At 37.9% G+C, this 13,290-nt stretch overlaps 1 non-coding gene and 1 pseudogene across 1 annotated transcript; one reads left to right on the forward strand and one right to left on the reverse strand.

Moving 5' to 3' along the window:
- Positions 1-12,201, forward strand: part of LOC140176683 (peptidyl-prolyl cis-trans isomerase CYP57-like) — a 33,049-nt pseudogene extending 20,848 nt beyond the window's left edge.
- On the reverse strand, positions 4,650-4,757 carry LOC112732174 (small nucleolar RNA R71). Its single transcript, XR_003167910.1, has one exon. It is a non-coding gene; the product is annotated as a small nucleolar RNA R71 (small nucleolar RNA).
- Positions 12,202-13,290: the final 1,089 nt, after the last annotated feature.

A 13,290-nucleotide genomic window follows, 5' to 3' on the forward strand; every position in this document is an offset into this window, starting at 1 on the left:
AGCCATAGCCTTGCCCTGTCTCTTATCGCAAAGGGAAAGAGCATAAGCTTGTAAACTTCTGGATCTACTCAATTAGTCTTGACAGTGTCACATATCTGCAAAAATTCAGACATGAATTTGTTGGGATCTTCTTGTGGAAGTCCATAAAACTGGAAGTTCTGTTGAACTAGAGTGACCAATTGAAGCTTCAACTCAAAGTTGTTGGCATTAATGGCAGGAATGGAGATGCTGCACCCATAGAAGTCAGAATTGGATGCAGTATAAGATCCAAGGACTTTTCCTGCGTCTCCTCCAGTTTCTGGATTAGCTTCCATTATTGTATCTTCAGCTTCTTGCTCAAGAGCTTCTGTGAGGTTACTCTTGGCTCTACTAGCTTGAACTTGCTGTAGACGTCTCCTTAGTGTTCTTTCAGGTTCAGGATCCAGATCAAAGAGATGTTCTTTGTCTCTATTCCTGCTCATAAACAAAAGAAAAAAACCAAGAAGAGAAGAAGAAATGAGTCTCTATGTCAGAGTATAGAGATCTTTGATGAGCGGATAATTTATATGCTTTTTGGCATTGTTTTTAGTATGTTTTTAGTAGGATCTAGTTACTTTTAGGGATGTTTTCATTAGTTTTTATGTTAAATTCACATTTCTGGACTTTACTATGAGTTTGTGTGTTTTTCTGTGATTTCAGGTATTTTCTGGCTGAAATTGAGGGACTTGAGCAGAAATCAGATTCAGAGGTTGAAGAAGGACTGCTGATACTGTTGGATTCTGACCTCCCTGCACTCAAAGTAGATTTTCTGGAGCTACAGAACTCGAAATGGCGCGCTTCGAATTGCGTTGGAAAGTAGACATCCAAAGCTTTCCAGAAATATATAATAGTCTATACTTTGGCCAAGTTTAGACGACGCAAACTGGTGTTTAACGCTAGTTCTCTGCCCAATTCTGGCGTCCAGCGCCAGAAAATGATCCAAAACCAGAGTTGAACGCCCAAACTGGCACAAAAGCTGGCGTTCAACTCCAAGGAGAACCTTTACACGTGCAACACTCAAAGCTCAGCCCAAGCACACACCAAGTGGGCCCCGGAAGTGGATTTACGCATCAATTACTTACTTCTGTAAACCCTAGTAGCTAGTTTATTATAAATAGGACCTTTTACTATTGTATTAGACATCTTTGGATTATCTTTTGATCCTTTGATCATCTTTGGATGCCTGGTTCTTAGATCAGAAGGGCTGGCCATTCGGCCATGCCTGGACCTTTCACTTATGTATTCTTAACGGTAGAGTTTCTACACTCCATAGATTAAGGTGTGGAGCTCTGCTAATCCTCAAAGATTAATGCAAAGTACTACTGTTTTCTATTCAATTCATCTTATTTCGCTTCTAAGATATTCATTCGCACTTCAACCTGAATGTGATGAACGTGACAATCATCATCATTCCTTATGAACGCGTGCCTGACAACCACTTCCGTTCTACATTAGATTGAATGAGTATCTCTTAGATCTCTTAATCGGAATCTTCGTGGTGTAAGCTAGAATGATGGCGGCATTCAAGAGAATCCGGAAGGTCTAAACCTTGTCTGTGGTATTCCGAGTAGGATTCAATGATTGAATGACTGTGACGAGCTTCAAACTCGCGATTGCCGGGCGTAGTGACAGACGCAAAAGGATAGTAAATCCTATTCCAGCATGATCGAGAACCGACAGATGAATAGCCGTGCCGTGACAGGGTGCGTTGACCATTTTCACTGAGAGGATAGGATGAAACCATTGACAAGGGTGATGCCTCCAGACGATTAGCCGTGCCGTGACAGAGCATTTGGATCATTTTCCCGAGAGAAGACCGAAAGTAGCCATTGACAGTGGTGATGTATCACATAAAGCCAGCCATGGAAAGGAGTAAGACTGATTGGATGAAGATAGCAGGAAAGCAGAGGTTCAGAGGAACGAAAGCATCTCTATTCGCTTATCTGAAATTCTCACCAATGAATTACATAAGTATTTCTATCCCTATTTTATTAATTATTTTCGAAAACCCCATTACTATTTTATATCCGCCTGACTGAGATTTACAAGGTGACCATAGCTTGCTTCATACCAACAATCTCCGTGGGATTCGACCCTTACTCACGTAAGGTATTACTTGGACGACTCAGTGCACTTGCTGGTTAGTTGTGCGAAGTTGTGAACCATGGTATTGGCATCATGTTTTTGGCGCCATTACCAGGGAAAGAAAGAGCGATGAATTTTACATAATCAAAGTGTAATCACAATTTCTGCGCACCAAGTTTTTGGCGCCGTTGCCGGGGATTGTTCGAGTTTGGACAACTAATGGTTCATCTTGTTGCTCAGATTAGGTAATTTTATTTTTGTTTTCTTTTCAAAAATTTTTCAAAAATATTTCAAAATTTTCTCACCTATTTTCGAAAAAAAAGAAAAAAAATTATTCAAAATTTTTAAAGAATGAATTCTAGTGTTTCATGAAGCATGTGAAGCCTGGCTGGCTGTAAAGCCATGTCTAAATTCTTTTGGACTGAGGCTTCCACTCATAAGTATATGAAGTTGGATGAAATATCAGCTGTTGTATACATGAGAGGTATCTATGTTTGCTGAAGCTTGGCTGGCCATTGGCCATGTCTAGTGTTTTGGACCGGAGCTTTCATTGAAAGCTTGTCTGGCTAGTGAGCCATGTCTAATTCCTGGACTGAAGCTTTAGACTAACATGGCAAGATTCCTGGAATTCATATTAAAAATTTTGGAATCCTTATTTTTTTTCTTTTACAAATAATTTTCGAAAAAAAATCCAAAAAAATTAGAAAATCATAAAAATCAAAAATATCTTGTGTTTCTTGTTTGAGTCTTGAGTCATGTTATAAGTTTGGTGTCAATTGCATGTGCATCTTGCATTTTTCGAAAAATTCATGCATTCATAGTGTTCTTCATGATCTTCAAGTTGTTCTTGGTAAGTCTTCTTGTTTGATCTTTGCATTTGCATGTTTTGTGTCTTTTCTTGTTTTTCATATGCATTCTTGAATTCTTAGTGTCGAAGCATTAAAGAATTCTAAGTTTGGTGTCTTGCATGTTTTCCTTGCATTAAAAATTTTTCAAAAATATGTTCTTGGTGTTCATCTTGACATTCATAGCATTCTTGCATGCATTCATTGTTTTGATCCATAACTTTCATGCATTGCATCATTTTTCTTGTTTTTCTCTCTCATCATAAAAAATTCAAAAATAAAAAAAATATCTTTCCCTTTTTCTCTCATCAAATTCGAAAATTTGGATTGACTTTTTCAAAAATTTTTAAAATCAAGTTGTTTCTTATGAGTCAAATCAAATTTTCAATTTAAAAATCTTACTTTTTCAAAATCTTTTTCAAAAATCAAATCTTTTTCAAATTTCTTAGTTATTTTCGAAAATTCCAAAAATCTTTTTCAAAAATCTTTTTCTTATTTCTGTATCAAATTTTCGAAAATAACATCATCAATTAATGTTTTGATTCAAAAATTTCAAGTTTGTTACTTGCTTGTTAAGAAAGATTCAAACTTTAAGTTCTAGAATCATATCTTGTGATTTCTTGTGAATCAAGTCATTAATTGTGATTTTAAAAAATCAAATCTTTTTCAAAACTAATTTCAATCATATCTTTTCAAAAATATCTTCTTATCTTTTCAAAATTGATTTTCAAAATTTGTTTCAACTAACTAACTAACTTTTTGTTTGTTTCTTATCTTTTTCAAAACTACCTAACTAACTCTCTCTCTCTAATTTTCGAAAATATCTTCCCCCTTTTTTCAAAAATTTCTTTTTAATTAACTAATTATTTTAACTTTTGATTTTAAAAAAAAAATATTTTCGAAAAAAAAATTACTTACATTTTTCAAAAACTATTTTTGAAAACCACTAACTCTTTTTCAAAAATTATTTTTGAAAATTCTTCATCTCTCTCAACTCCTTCTATTTATTTATTCATCTACTAACACTTCATCTCACCCAAATTCGAACCCCCTCTTCCATCTGTGATCGAATTTCTTCTTCTTCTTTTCTTCTACTCACAGTGGGACCTCTATACTGTGGTAAAAAAGACCCCTATTATTATTATTTTTCTGTTCTCTCTTTTTCATATGAGCAGGAGCAAAGACAAGAATATTCTTGTTGAAGCAGATCCAGAACCTGAAAGGACTCTGAAAAAGAAACTACGAGAAGCTAAAATACAACAATCCAGAGATAACCTTTCAGAAATTTTCGAACAAGAAGAGGAGATGGCAGCCGAAAATAATAATAATGCAAGGAGAATGCTTGGTGACTTTACTGCACCTAATTCCAATTTACATGGAAGAAGCATCTCCATTCCTGCCATTGGAGCAAACAACTTTGAGCTGAAACCTCAGCTAGTTTCTCTGATGCAGCAGAACTGCAAGTTTCATGGACTTCCATCTGAAGATCCTTTTCAGTTCTTAACTGAATTCTTGCAGATCTGTGATACTGTTAAGACTAATGGAGTAGATCCTGAAGCCTACAGGCTCATGCTTTTCCCATTTGCTGTAAGAGACAGAGCTAGAATCTGGTTGGACTCTCAACCCAGAGACAGCCTGAACTCTTGGGATAAGCTGGTCACGGCTTTCTTAACCAAGTTCTTTCCTCCTCAAAAGCTGAGCAAGCTTAGAGTGGATGTTCAAACCTTTAAACAAAAGGATGGTGAATCCCTCTATGAAGCTTGGGAAAGATACAAGCAGCTGACCAAAAAGTGTCCTTCTGACATGCTTTCAGAATGGACCATCCTGGATATATTCTATGATGGTTTATTGAGCTATCAAAGATGTCATTGGATACCTCTGCAGGTGGATCTATTCACCTAAAGAAAACACCTGCAGAAGCTCAAGAACTCATTGACATGGTTGCTAATAACCAGTTCATGTACACTTCTGAGAGGAATCCTGTGAATAATGGGACGCCTATGAAGAAGGGAGTTCTTGAAGTTGATACTCTGAATGCCATATTGACTCAGAACAAAATATTGACTCAGCAAGTCAATATGATTTCTCAGAGTCTGAATGGAATGCAAGCTGCATCCAACAGTACTCAAGAGGCATCTTCTGAAGAAGCTTATGATCCTGAAAACCCTGCAATAGCAGAGGTAAATTACATGGGTGAACCTTATGGAAAGACCTATAATCCATCATGGAGAAATCACCCAAATCTCTCATGGAAGGATCAAAAGCCTCAACATGGCTTTAATAATGGTGGAAGAAACAGGTTTAGCAATAGCAAGCCTTTTCCATCATCCACTCAGCAACAGACAGAGAATTCTGAGCAGAATCCATCTAGCTTAGCAAATTTAGTCTCTGATCTATCTAAGGCCACTGTGAGTTTCATGAATGAAACAAGGTCTTCCATTAGAATTTTGGAAGCACAAGTGGGCCAGCTGAGTAAAAGGATCACTGAAATCCCTCCTAGTACTCTCCCAAGCAATACAGAAGAGAATCCAAAAGGAGAGTGCAAGGCCATTGACATAAGCACCATGGCCAAACCTATAAGGGAAGGAGAGGACGTGAATCCCAAGGAGGAAGACCTCCTGGGACGTCCAGTGATCAATAAGGAGCTTCCCTCTGAGGAACCTAAGGAATCTAAGACTCATCTAGAGACCATAGAGATTCCATTAAACCTCCTTATGCCATTCATGAGCTCTGATGAGTATTCCTCTTCTGAAGAGAATGAGGATGTTACTGAAGAGCAAACTGCCAAGTTTCTTGGTGCAATCATGAAGCTGAATGCCAAATTATTTGGTATTGAGACTTGGGAAGATGAACCTCCCTTGTTCACCAATGAACTAAGTGATCTGGATCAACTGACATTGCCTCAGAAGAAACAGGATCCTGGAAAGTTCATAATACCTTGTACCATAGGCACCATGATCTTTAAGGCTCTGTGTGACCTTGGTTCAGGAATAAACCTCATGCCACTCTCTGTAATAGAGAAACTAGGAATCTATGGGGTGCAAGCTGCTAAAATCTCATTAGAGATGGCAGACAATTCAAGAAAATAGGCTTATGGACAAGTAGAGGACGTGCTAGTAAAGGTTGAAGGCCTTTACATCCCTGCTGATTTCATAGTCCTGGATACTGGAAAGGAAGAGGATGAATCCATCATCCTAGGAAGACCTTTCCTAGCCACAGCAAGAGCTGTGATTGATGTGGACAGAGGAGAATTAATCCTTCAATTGAATGAGGACAACCTTGTGTTTACAACTCAAGGATCTCTCTCTGCATCCATGGAGAGGAAGCAGAAAAAGCTTCTCTCAAAGCAGAGTCAAACAAAGCCCCCACAGTCAAACTCTAAGTTTGGTGTTGGGAAGCCACAACCAAACTCTAAGTTTGGTGTTGAACTCCCATATCCAAACTCTAAGTTTGGTGTTGGAGAGTCTCAACAATGCTCTGAACATTTGTGAGGCTCCATGAGAGCCCACTGTCAAGCTATTGACATTAAAGAAGCGCTTGTTGGGAGGCAACCCAATTTTTATTTATCTAACTATATTTTTCTTAGTTATATGTCTTTATAGGTTCATGATCATGTGGAGTCACAAAATAAACAAAAAAATCAAAAATAGAATCAAAAACAGCAGAAGAAAAATCACACCCGGGAGGAGCATCTGTCTGGCGTTCAACGCCAGAACAGAGCATGGTTCTGGCGCTGAACGCCCAAAATGGGCAGTGTCTGGGCGCTGAACGCCCAGAACAGGCATGGTTCTGGCGTTCAACGCCAGAAATGGCCAACAAATGGGCGTTGAACGCCCAAAATGGGCACCAACCTGGCGCTGAACGCCCAGAGTTGCGTGCAAGGGCATTTTGCATGCCTAATTTGGTGCAAGGGTGTAAATCCTTGAACACCTCAGGATCTGTGGACCCCACAGGATTATCTCAGGATCTGTGGACCCCACAGGATCATCTCAGGATCTGTGGACCCCACAAGATCCCCACCTACCTCCACTCACTTCTTCTCATCTCTCACCACTCTCTTTCACACAATCCCATAAACACTCTTCCCCAAAAATCCTTCACCAATCACCTCAATCTCTCTTCCCCATCACCTCTTCACCACTCACATCCATCCACTCTTCCCCATAAACCTACCTCATAAACTCCACCTACCTTCAAAATTCAAAACCAATTTTCCACCCAAACCCACCCTAAATGGCCGAACCTTAACCCCCCTCCCTCCCCTATATATAGCCCTCCATTCTTCCTCATTTTCACACAACACAACCCTCTCCTCTCTACTTGGCCGAAACACACTTCACCCCTCTTCTCCATATTTTCTTCTTCTTCTTCCGCTATTCTTTCTTTTATTGCTCGAGGGCGAGCAATATTATAAGTTTGGTGTGGTAAAAGCATAAGCTTTTTATTTTTCCATTACCATTGATGGCACCTAAGACCGGAGAATCCTCTAGAAAAGGGAAAGGAAAGACAAAAGCTTCCACCTCCGAGTCACGGGAGATGGAAAGGTTCATCTCCAAAGCCCATCAAGACCACTTCTATGATGTTGTGGCCAAGAAGAAGGTGATCCCCGAGGTCCCTTTCAAACTCAAAAGAAATGAGTATCCGGAGATCCGACATGAAATTCAAAGAAGAGGTTGGGAAGTTCTAACAAATCCTATCCAACAAGTCGGCATCCTAATGGTTCAAAAGTTCTATGCCAATGCATGGATCACCAAGAACCATGATCAAAGTAAGAACCCAGATCCAAAGAACTACGTTACAATGGTTTGGGAGAAATACTTAGATTTTAGTCCGGAGAATGTAAGGTTGGCGTTTAACTTGCCCATGATGCAAGGAGATGAACGCCCCTACACTAGAAGGGTCAACTTTAATCAAAGGTTGGACCAAGTCCTTGTGAACATATGTATGGAAGGAGCTCAATGGAAGATTGACTCCAAAGGCAAGCCGGTTCAACTAAGAAGATTGGACCTCAAGCCTGTGGCTAGAGGATGGTTGGAGTTCATTCAATGCTCAATCATTCCCACTAGCAACCGATCTGAAGTTACTGTGGATCGGGCCATCATGATTCATAGCATCATGATTGGAGAGGAAATAGAAGTTCATGAAGTCATCTCTAATGAACTCTACAAAATAGCCGAAGAGTCATCCCCCATGGCAAGGCTAGCTTTTCCTCATCTTATCTGCCTTCTATGTTACTCAGATGGAGCTTTCATAGAAGGAGACATTCCTATTAAGGAAGAGAAGCCCATCACTAAGAAAAAGATGGAGCAAGCAAGAGAGCCCATTCATGGAGCTCAAGAGGCGCAGGAAGCTCATCACCATGAGATCCCGGAGATGCCTCAAATGCATTTTCCTCCACAAAACTATTGGAAGCAAATCAACACCTCCCTAGGAGAATTAAGTGCCAACATGGGACAATTAAGGGTGGAACATCAAGAGCACTCCATCATGCTCCATGAAATAAGAGAAGATCAAAAAGCAATGAGGGAGGAGCAACAAAGACAAGGAAGAGACATAGAAGAGCTCAAGGACATCATTGGTTCCTCAAGAAGGAAACGCCACCATCACTAAGGTGGATTCATTCCTTGTTCTTATTTCTTCTGCTTTTCGTTTTCTATGTTATGTGCTTATCTATGTTTGTGTCTTCATTACATGATCATTAGTAGTTAGTAACATTGTCTTAAAGTTATGAATGTCCTATGAACCCATCACCTCTCTTAAATGAAAAATGTTTTAAATCAAAAGAACAAGAAGTACATGAGTTTTGAATTTATCCTTGAACTTAGTTTAATTATATTGATGTGGTGACAATGCCTCTTGTTTTCTGAATGTATGCTTGAACAGTGCATATGTCTTTTGAAGTTGTTGTTTAAGAATGCTAAATATGTTGGCTCTTGAAAGAATGATGACAAGGAGACATGTTATTTGATAATCTGAAAAATCATAAAAATGATTCTTGAAGCAAGAAAAAGCAGCAAAGAACAAAGCTTGCAGAAAAAAAATAGAAAAGGTGTGGAGTTTCTACACTCCATAGATTAAGGTGTGGAGCTCTGCTGTTCCTCAAAGATTAATGCAAAGTACTACTGTTTTCTATTTAATTCATCTTATTTCGCTTCCAAGATATTCATTCGCACTTCAACCTGAATGTGATGAACGTGACAATCATCATCATTCCCTATGAACGCGTGCCTGACAACCACTTTCATTCTACATTAGAATTGAATGAGTATCTCTTGGATCTCTTAATCGGAATCTTCGTGGTGTAAGCTAGAATGATGGCGGCATTCAAGAGAATCCGGAAGGTCTAAACCTTGTCTGTGGTATTCCGAGTAGGATTCAATGATTGAATGACTGTGACGAGCTTCAAACTCGTGATTGCCGGGCGTAGTGACAGACGTAAAAGGATAGTAAATCCTATTCCAGCAGGATCGAGAACCGACAGATGAATAGCCGTGCCGTGACAGGGTGCGTTGATCATTTTCACTGAGAGGATAAGATGAAACCATTGACAAGGGTGATGCCTCCAGATGATTAGCCGTGCCGTGACAGGGCATTTGGATCATTTTCCCGAGAGAAGACCGAAAGTAGCCATTGACAATGGTGATGTATCACATAAAGCCAACCATGGAAAGGAGTAAGACTGATTGGATGAAGATAGCAGGAAAGTAGAGGTTTAGAGGAACAAAAGCATCTCTATTCGCTTATCTGAAATTCTCACCAATGAATTACATAAGTATTTCTATCCTTTATTATTTATCTTTTAATTATCTAATCCAATCACATTTAACCCTACCTGACTGATATTTGCAAAGTGACCATAGCTTGCTTCATACCAACAATCTCCGTGGGATTCGACCCTTACTCACGTAAGGTATTACTTGGACGACCCAGTGCACTTGCTGGTTAGTTGTCCAAAGTTGTGAACCATGGTATTGGCATCATATTTTTGGCGCCATTACCAGGGAAAGAAAGAGTGATGAATTTTACATAATCAAAGTGTAATCACAATTTCTGCGCACCAGACACCAAACTTCAAGATTGACACAAGAGTCAAATAAAAGAAAAAGTTTTTGAAACTTTTTTTCGAAAAAGAAACCAAGAAAGTTCGAAAATTTTAACAAGAAACAAAAATACAATAAACACAAACAAAAGAAAAACATTAAAAGAATACTTGATCTAAGGAACAAGACAACCGTTAGTTTGTCAATCTCAAACAATCCCCGAGAACGGCACCAAAAACTTGGTGCGGGAAATTCGAATTTTCCACAGCTGAATCAACAAGTGTACCGGATCGTCCAAGTAATACCTCAAGTGAGTGAGGGTTGATCCCATGAGGATTGTTAGATTGAGCAAGCAGTGGTTATCTTGCTGATCTTAGTCATGCAAATAGAAAGAGATTGGTTGTTGTTGAATGTGCATAAACACTTAAAGAAAGTAATAAAGAAATAGCAGAGAAACAATAGTGAGAAATCAGTTAAGGCTTTGGAGGTGCTTTATCTTTTTGGATTAACTTTTCTTACTGTCTACTTTAATAGTGAATGATTCGTTCCATGGCAAGACTGTAAGTGATTAAAGCCAGGGTCAGTGGTCATTAATCTCCTCTAATTCAAATCAAACGCCAGGACCAGTGGTCATTCAATCTGAATGAGGGTGAAGCTCTAGCAATTCAGCCTCTAATGATCCTACTCAAAATGCCACAGACAAGGTCAGATCTTCCGAATCGGAGAATGAAGCTCTATGATTCTAGCCTTAGCACCACAGAAACCTCAATTACCCATGACTAACATGATTTTATGTCAGATATCCCCATTAGCCCAGATAAATTGTTAGAACCTGTGATGTATGCTCAAGCTACAGCTCAACGCTATCCAGCTAGGACTCGCAAAGAACTCATGTAGAACAAGGGGTCATACTTCTGTTTCACCCCAGATTCATAAAGATGAAAAATGAGAATGCATCATAATAGAGGAATCAAACATATATTGAAATAGAAATAGTAATATTATTAATCCATGAGAATCAACAGAGCTCCTAACCTTAACCTAGGAGGTTTAGTTACTCAAGCTTTACAGAAAATAGTGTGTAATTTGAAAGTGGTGGTAGAAGGTCCTGAATATGGGTGATCTTCTCCTATATATACTAATCTAATAACGAAAAAGTACAAAGATAGGATAGTTTAGGCTAAAGGTGCGAAAATCCACTTCTGGGCGCAGTTTGGTGAGTGTTTTGGGCTGAGCTTGGTGTCCAACTTGAAGAATGGGCGTTGAACGCCCATTAGGGTGGTGTCTTCGTGCTTCCTTGCTCCCTTGGTGGCGTTGAACACCAGGTTTGGGCATTCAACGATGGCCTTGGTCCTCGTGGGGCGTTGAACGCCAGAAAGGGGGTAACTTGGGCGTTCAATGCCCGTTTTGGGCAGTCCAATCCAAAAAAAAAGTATAGACTATTATATATTACTGGAAAGCCCTGGAAGTTAGCTTTCTAACACCGTTAAGAACGTGTCAATTAACTTCTGTAGCTCCATAAATGCTGGTTTGAATGCATGGAGGTCAGGATCTAACAACATCTACACTCCTTTCTTTGTCTCTGAATCAGACTTTGCCAAAACTTGCCAAATTCACCCAAAAATTATCTAAAATCATAAGGAAAACACAAAGGCTCAAACTAGCATCTAAAATGTGAATTTTTCACTAAAACCTACTAAAAGATAATAAAACGTAGTGAAATCTACTAAAAGCACTAAGAAAATAATGCCAAAAAGCGTATAAAATATCCACTCGTTGGAGGTTGAAGTAGAAGAAAAGGAATTGGCATTGGTGAAGCAAAAGATTAAGAGCAGTCATGATGTCTTGATTGATCCTCGTCTATTGAAGGAAGAAACTCCCAATACTGAAATGGTAATATGACCTTTGCTTTTGTTTTTGTTTTTCTTCTCAAGTAGAAGTCTTGCTTGATAAATTCCACATACTAATAAGTTACTGAATATTGTTTAATTTGTTTATAGTTTATGGAACTAAATTCTGCACTACATCGTTATACAAATAATCTCACCTGAAAGTCCATATTTCTACAAGAACCTAATGGTGTAAATGCTATATCAAATAACCACAAATATAATATTAGTTGTTTTTATGTTGCAGAGTAAAGCAACAAGGGATTTGCAATTAACTTAAGAGATGCACTAAAAACCAAAAAGGAAGAGCCTCGAAAGAGTTAGAAACTCCTTTACACATTGTGCTAAAATACTGTTAGACTCTTCTTGTAGTGTATTTGTTAGAATAATGAAGTCTCAGCTCAAAGTTGTTGCCGTTGTTGCTATTAGCTAGCTCTGGATTCAGCACTTATTCCATGGTTAATGCCATCATTGACAATAATACATTTGGTTTAGTTTAGTATCATAACTACTTGTAGATCAATTGGTAATTGACTCTTTAATTAATGTCACAACACTAGAAGGATAACTTAATATTCATGATATTTAAGCATTTGTATTTGATATAGTAAGAAGTGTATTGTTTTAGGGATTACTATAGACTTTTATGTAATTAGATGATATTGAAATATTGAAGTTGTTGTTTTATTTTGCTTTTTAAAGAAAAACAGTAATAGTTATGTAAAACAATACTATATGCAATTATGTTTGGAACTATTGACATTGAGATTTTTTTATATATAGAGTTATGTCTTATATTGATGAATTATGTTATAAAAGATTTAGTTTTTGAATTTTGATATTAAAAAATAAATTTCTAATTTGAGAGTATATAAATGAGATGAGATTAATGAATTATTTGAAATTAAAAATAAATAAATAATTACAGGGTTTGTGGAGGTTTAAAAATCTCACAAAATAGTTAATTTTTTGTTAAATTAAAAAATTAATTTGTGAGGGGTTTTAAACTATCATAAAAGTAATTTAAAATCGCCACAAAAGTCCAATATAAAACCCCCACTAAATACACACAAAATCCCTACTAAATAGATTGTAGAGGTTTTTAAAAACCCCCACAAAAGACCTCGTGGCACCTTAAATTTTGGGGGTTTCAAAAACCCCCACAAACTATTTGGGGTGGGGATTATAAACCTCCACAAATTAGAGAAAAAATGGCCACAAATAAACAAAAACCTTGTGCATGTCTTGATTGACATTTATATATAAATCGAATTTACTAACTCTATTTAGCCATTCTAGTATTAAATCGAATCAATAAGATTTGAATTGAGCTACCTATAGTAAATCGAAACTGGGTGCTTCGATTTAGTCCCATGGTTTATACCCCTAATAATTTGAATTGATTGAATTCGA

This window comes from Arachis hypogaea, chromosome 12, assembly GCF_003086295.3.
Source record: "Arachis hypogaea cultivar Tifrunner chromosome 12, arahy.Tifrunner.gnm2.J5K5, whole genome shotgun sequence".
Taxonomy (NCBI): Eukaryota; Viridiplantae; Streptophyta; class Magnoliopsida; order Fabales; family Fabaceae; genus Arachis; species Arachis hypogaea.